The following is a 6,000-nucleotide window of genomic DNA, read 5'->3' on the forward strand; positions in this document are numbered from 1 at the left end:
AGCCAGCACTAAGCATTGTGCGCTGCTCCCTGCTCTGTGCACATTTAGCTGCAGCACACATCGGGTTAATTAACCCGATGTGTGCTGTAACTAGGAGAGCAAGGAGCCAGTGCTAAGCATTGTGCGCTGCTCCCTGCTCTGTGCACATTTAGCTGCAGCACACATCGGGTTAATTAACCCGATGTGTGCTGTAACTAGGAGAGCAAGGAGCCAGCGCTCAGTGTGCGCTGCTCCCTGTTCTCTGCACGTGTAGCTCCGTGCAGTGGTAACCAAGGTAAATATCGGGTTGGTTACCGATATTTACCTTAGTTACCAAGCGCAGCATCTTCCACGCGGCGCTGGGGGCTGGTTGCTGGTGAGCTCACCAGCAACTCGTGTAGCCACGCTCCAGCGATCCCTGCCAGGTCAGGTTGCTGGTGGGATCGCTGGAGCGTCGCTTAGTGTGACATCTCACCAGCAACCTCCTAGCAACTTACCAGCGATCCCTATCGTTGGTGGGATCGCTGGTAAGTTGCTTAGTGTGACGGTACCTTTAGTCCTCAACTCTCCTGTTCCTGGTGAAGTTGTCGGGTCATAGTATCATAGTATCATAGTATCATAGTTTTTAAGGTTGAAGGGAGACTCTAAGTCCATCTAGTTCAACCCGTAGCCTAACATGTTGATCCAGAGGTAGGCAAAAAAAACCCCAATGTGGCAAACAAGTTCCAATGGGGAAAAAATTTCCTTCCTGACTCCACATTCGGCAATCAGACTAGTTCCCTGGATCAATACCCTGTCATAAAATCTAACATACATAACTGATAATATTAAATTTTTCAAGAAAGGCATCCAGGCTCTGCTTAAATGTTAGTAGTGAATCACTCATTACAACATCATGCGGCAGAGAGTTCCATAGTCTCACTGCTCGTACAGTAAAGAATCCTCGTCTGTGATTATGATTAAACCTTCTTTCCTCAAGACGTAGCGGATGCCCCCGTGTTCCAGTCGCAGGCCTAGGTGTAAAAAGATCTTTGGAAAGGTCTCTGTACTGTCCCCTCATATATTTATACATTGTGATTAGATCCCCCCTAAGCCTTCATTTTTCCAAACTAAATAACCCCAAGTTTAATAACCTGTCTTGGTATTGCAGCCCACCCATTCCTCTAATAATCTTTGTCCCTCTTCTCTGCACCCTCTCCAGTTCAGCTATGTCCTTCTTATATATCGGTGACCAGAATTGTACACAGTATTCTAAGTGCGGTCGCACTAGTGACTTGTACAGAGGTAGAACTATATTTTTTTCATGAACACTTATACCTCTTTTAATACATCCCATTATTTTATTAGCCCTGGCAGCAGTTGCCTGACACTGTCCACTAAAGTGAAGTTTACCATCCACCCATACACCCAACTCTTTTTCTGTGTCTGTTTTACCCAGTGTTCTACAATTAAGTACATAGTCATAAATGTTATTTCCTCTACCCAAGTGCATGACCTTACATTTATCTACATTAAACATCAATTGCCACTTCTCAGCCCAATCCTCCAATTTACATAAATCTCCCTGTAATATAAAATTATCCTCCTCTGTATTGATTACCCTGCAGAGTTTAGTATCATCTGCAAATATTGAAATTCTACTCCGCATGCCCCCAACAAGGTCATTTATAAATATGTTGAAAAGAAGCGGGCCCAATACTGACCCCTGTGGTACCCCACTATGAACTGAGACCCAGTCCGAGTACGTACCATTAATAACCACCCTTTGTTTCCTATCACTTAGCCAGTTTTTAACCCAGTTACACATATTTTCCCCTATCCCCATTATTCTCATTTGATGTACCAACCTTTTGTGTGGCACCGTATCAAAAGCTTTTGAAAAGTCCATATACACAACATCCACTGCATTTCCCTGGTCCAGGCTTGAACTTACCTCTTCATAGAAGCTGATCAAATTAGTTTGACAGGATCGATCCCTCATAAACCCATGTTGATACTCTGTCATAAGGTTATTTTTCTTGAGATACTCCAGTATAGCATCTCTCAAGAAACCCTCAAGGATTTTACCAACCGTAGAGGTTAAACTTACTGGCCTATAATTTCCCGGCTCAGTTTTTGTCCCCTTTTTGAATATTGGCACCACATTTGCTATGCGCCAGTCCTGCGGTACCGACCCTGTTATTAAGGAATCTGAGAAGATTAAAAATAATGGTCTATCTATCACAGAACTCAATTCCTGTAGTACTCTGGGGGGTATGCCATCCGGGCCCGGAGATTTGTCAACCTTAGTGATTTCGAGGCGGCGGCGTACTTCCTGCTGGGTTAAGCAGGTAATATTCAAGGGTGAATTTATGGTATCACTGGTCATGTCATCTGCCATGGCATTTTCTTGTATAAAAACCGTAGAAAAAAAGTCATTCAGCAGGTTGGCTTTACCCTCATCCCCTTCCACCATTTCACCAAGACTATTTTTAAGGGGGCCAACACTATCGCTTTTCAGTTTTTTACTGTTTATGTAGTTAAAGAATATTTTAGGATTATTTTTACTTTCTCTCGCAATGAGTCTCTCTGTCTCAAACTTAGCTAACTTAATTTGCTTTTTACATATTTTATTTAATTTTCTATAATTATATAATGCCTCATCACTACCTACCCTCTTTAATTCTTTTAAGGCTTTCTGTTTTTCTTTTATTGCTTCCCTTACAGCTCTATTTAGCCATAGGGGTTTACTCCTATTTCTAGCATGTTTGTTCCCATAGGGTATATTTTCTGCACAAGCCCTATTCAGGATGCTCATAAAAGTCTCCCATTTGCTTTGTGTACTTTTATTACTTAGTGCAATAAACTGGGATGATGTACTAAGATCATCTCTCAACCGTTTAAAATTTGCTTTCCTGAAATTTAGTGTCCTTGTAGCCCCTCTACTAGACATCTTACTAAAGAATACATGAAAACTTATTATTTTGTGATCACTATTCCCCAAGTAACCCCCAACTTGTATATTTGATATGCGGTCTGGCCTATTGGTTAGTACAAGGTCTAGTAGTGCTCCCCCTCTTGTGGGGTCCTGTACCATTTGTGAAAGGTAATTATCTTTCATTGTTATCAAAAATCTATTTCCTTTGCTGGAACTGCAAGTTTCTGTTCCCCAATTTATATCAGGATAGTTAAAGTCCCCCATAATAATTACCTCTCCGAGACTCGCTGCTTTATCAATTTGCTTTATGAGGAGATTCTCTACCTCTTCCATAATATTCGGCGTCTTATAACACACCCCTATCAGTATTTTATTATTCATTCTCCCCCCCCCTTATCTCCACCCATAGGGACTCTACATTCTCAGTACCCTCACATATGTTGTCACGCAGGATGGGTTTTAAGGATGATTTTACATATAGACACACACCTCCCCCTCGCTTATTTGTACGGTCATTCCTGAATAGGCTATAACCCTGTAAATTAACAGCCCAGTCATAGCTCTCATCCAGCCATGTCTCTGATATCCCCACTATATCATAATTTTCTTCCAACAATATTAATTCTAATTCCTCCACCTTATTTGTGAGGCTTCGGGCATTAGTGTACATGCACGTTACGTATGACTCTGTACCTGTATTCCTGCTTACTGTATTAACTGTCCTAACCCTTCCCCCCGTACCACCCCCAATTTCATTACTTGTGCCCTGGTCACTATCTGCACTACATTCCCCTTCTATAAAGTGAATACCCTCGCCCCCCATTCCTAGTTTAAACACTCCTCCAACCTTCTAGCCATTTTCTGCCCCAGCAGAGCTGCACCTTCCCCATTAAGATGCAGCCCATCCCTAGCATAGAATCTGTAGCCAACTGAAAAGTCGGCCCAATTCTCCAGGAACCCAAAACCCTTTTTCCTACACCAATTCCTGAGCCACCTGTTAACCTCCCTGATCTCTCTTTGCCTCTCTGGTGTGGCTCGTGGCACAGGTAGTATTTCCGAAAATACCACCTTTGAGGTCCATGCTTTAAGCTTACAACCTAATTCCCTGAAATCATCTTTAAGGACCTTCCACCTACCTCTAACTTTGTCATTTGTGCCAATGTGTACAATGACCGCTGGGTCCTCCCCAGCCCCTCCCAGTAATCTGTCAACCCGATCAGCGATGTGCCGAACTCGAGCGCCAGGAAGACAACACACTGTTCGGCGATCCCTGTCTTTGTGACAGATTGCCCTATCCGTCCCCCTAATAATTGAGTCCCCCACTACCAGTACCTGTCTTGCCTGCCCTGCACTCCTATTCCCCCCCTTACTGGAGCAGACACTCCTCTGGCGTTCAGAGGTCATGCCTTGCTGCAGCAATGCTACCCCTGTAATGACAATACTGGGTCAATACTGTGGCAGCGGGATGAGATCCTGAGAGGCGCCTCCTACGTACGTGCTGCCATCTATGGCTCCTCTTTGCATTAGCTGGCCTGGTGCAATGTCATAGTTGCGGTATGATGCACACACATCGCTGTGGCAGGTCGGCTGCCAGCAGGTAGGAGGTGGCTCACAGAGTTCCTGCCAGTGGTTTTGGTATTCTGACCTGGTCGTTTTGCCAGCATCCTGGAATTTTGTTCCTTCATATCTGTTTACAGAAAACTGAATGTAAACAGCAAAAGTCACATTTTTTGTAAACATCAGTTTTATCATATAGTGAACTTGATGAATAAAATATCCCAAAATCTATTGTGCGATCGCGCTTTTTTTTACATTGTTTTTCTGCACTTGAAATTTTTTTGCAGTTTTCCAGTACACTATATGTTAAAACTTCTGATTTCACTTAAAAGTACAGCTCGTCCCGCAAAAAGCAAGCCCTCATGTGGCAAGATTGATGGAAAAATAAAAAGTTACGGCTCTCGGATGGAGGGGAGCAAAAAAACAAAACAGAAAATCTCCTGGGGGTGAAGGGGTTAAGGTCGACAGACAAACGAGCAACAACTGAAGTCCGCTCCAGTAAAGGCCAACAAAGAATCACAAAGGAGGAAACCCAACCTCTGATGATGTCCATGACTTCCAGAATTAAGGCAGTCATTGCCTCCATCGAACTCTCTACAAAGTATTACAAATTACCATTTTATTTATAGGAAAGTTACTTTGTCCAATTACTTTTGGGCCTCTGAAATGAGGAGGCTTTGTAGAAAAATGGTTCTAATTCCTAAGCGTTTGATCAAATCCTTAATTAGACTTGAAATTCTTCAATTGCATCTTACCGTATTTTTCGCTTTATAAGATGCACCTGATTATAAGATGCACCACCAAATTTGGTGAAGGAAAAGAGATTTTTTTTTTTTTAATGTTAAATGGGGTCCATCTTATAATGCCAGTGTCCGTCTAACAAATCACATAGGGTATATGTCCCTCATAGCCCCCCATCCTAAATTTAGCCCCCTTCATCTAGATATGGCCCCCTTGTGCTGGCACACGTTCCCCTGTGCTGCCTATGGCCCCCTATGGATTGCACACGTTCCCCTGTGCTGCCTATGGCCCCCTATGGATTGCACACGTTCCCCTGTGCTGCCTATGGCCCCCTATGGATTGCACACGTTCCCCTGTGCTGCCTATGGCCCCCTATGGATTGCACACAGTCCCCTGTGCTGCCTATGGCCCCCTATGGATTGCAGATGTTCCCCTGTGTTAGATATCGCCCCCATGCTGCTGCCCATAGTGAAATAAAACACTCTTTGCTTACCTCCTCCAGCACTGATCTCCCTCCTGTGTCCCTCCGTGCTTCTGTTCCTCCACTTCCTGGTTCTTGGTGCCGGTCATGTGATCGGCACAGCAGAGTGACTTCATCTCTGCGTGCCTGATCACAGTGGAAGCAGGGACACCGGGGAGAAACGCTGGAGGAGGTAAGTAAAGCTTTTTTATTTTAGGATGAGCAGCAGCATGGGGCCATATCTAACACGGGGGGGCATGTGCCATCACAGTGGGACGCAGGCTCATATAATATGCACCGCTGCCCCAGCCCGTCACTGCGGTGCGGTTTCAGCACCACGGTGATG

The 6,000-nt window shown here is 44.2% G+C and overlaps 1 protein-coding gene across 1 annotated transcript in view; it reads left to right on the top strand.

The window, feature by feature from the left end:
• PSKH1 (protein serine kinase H1) overlaps positions 1 to 6,000 on the top strand; it is a 41,557-nt gene that overhangs the window by 25,171 nt on the left and 10,386 nt on the right. The gene's annotated exons all lie outside the window — the stretch shown is intronic.

The sequence above is a fragment of the Anomaloglossus baeobatrachus genome, chromosome 10 (assembly GCF_048569485.1).
Source record: "Anomaloglossus baeobatrachus isolate aAnoBae1 chromosome 10, aAnoBae1.hap1, whole genome shotgun sequence".
In the NCBI taxonomy this organism is placed as follows: domain Eukaryota; kingdom Metazoa; phylum Chordata; class Amphibia; order Anura; family Aromobatidae; genus Anomaloglossus; species Anomaloglossus baeobatrachus.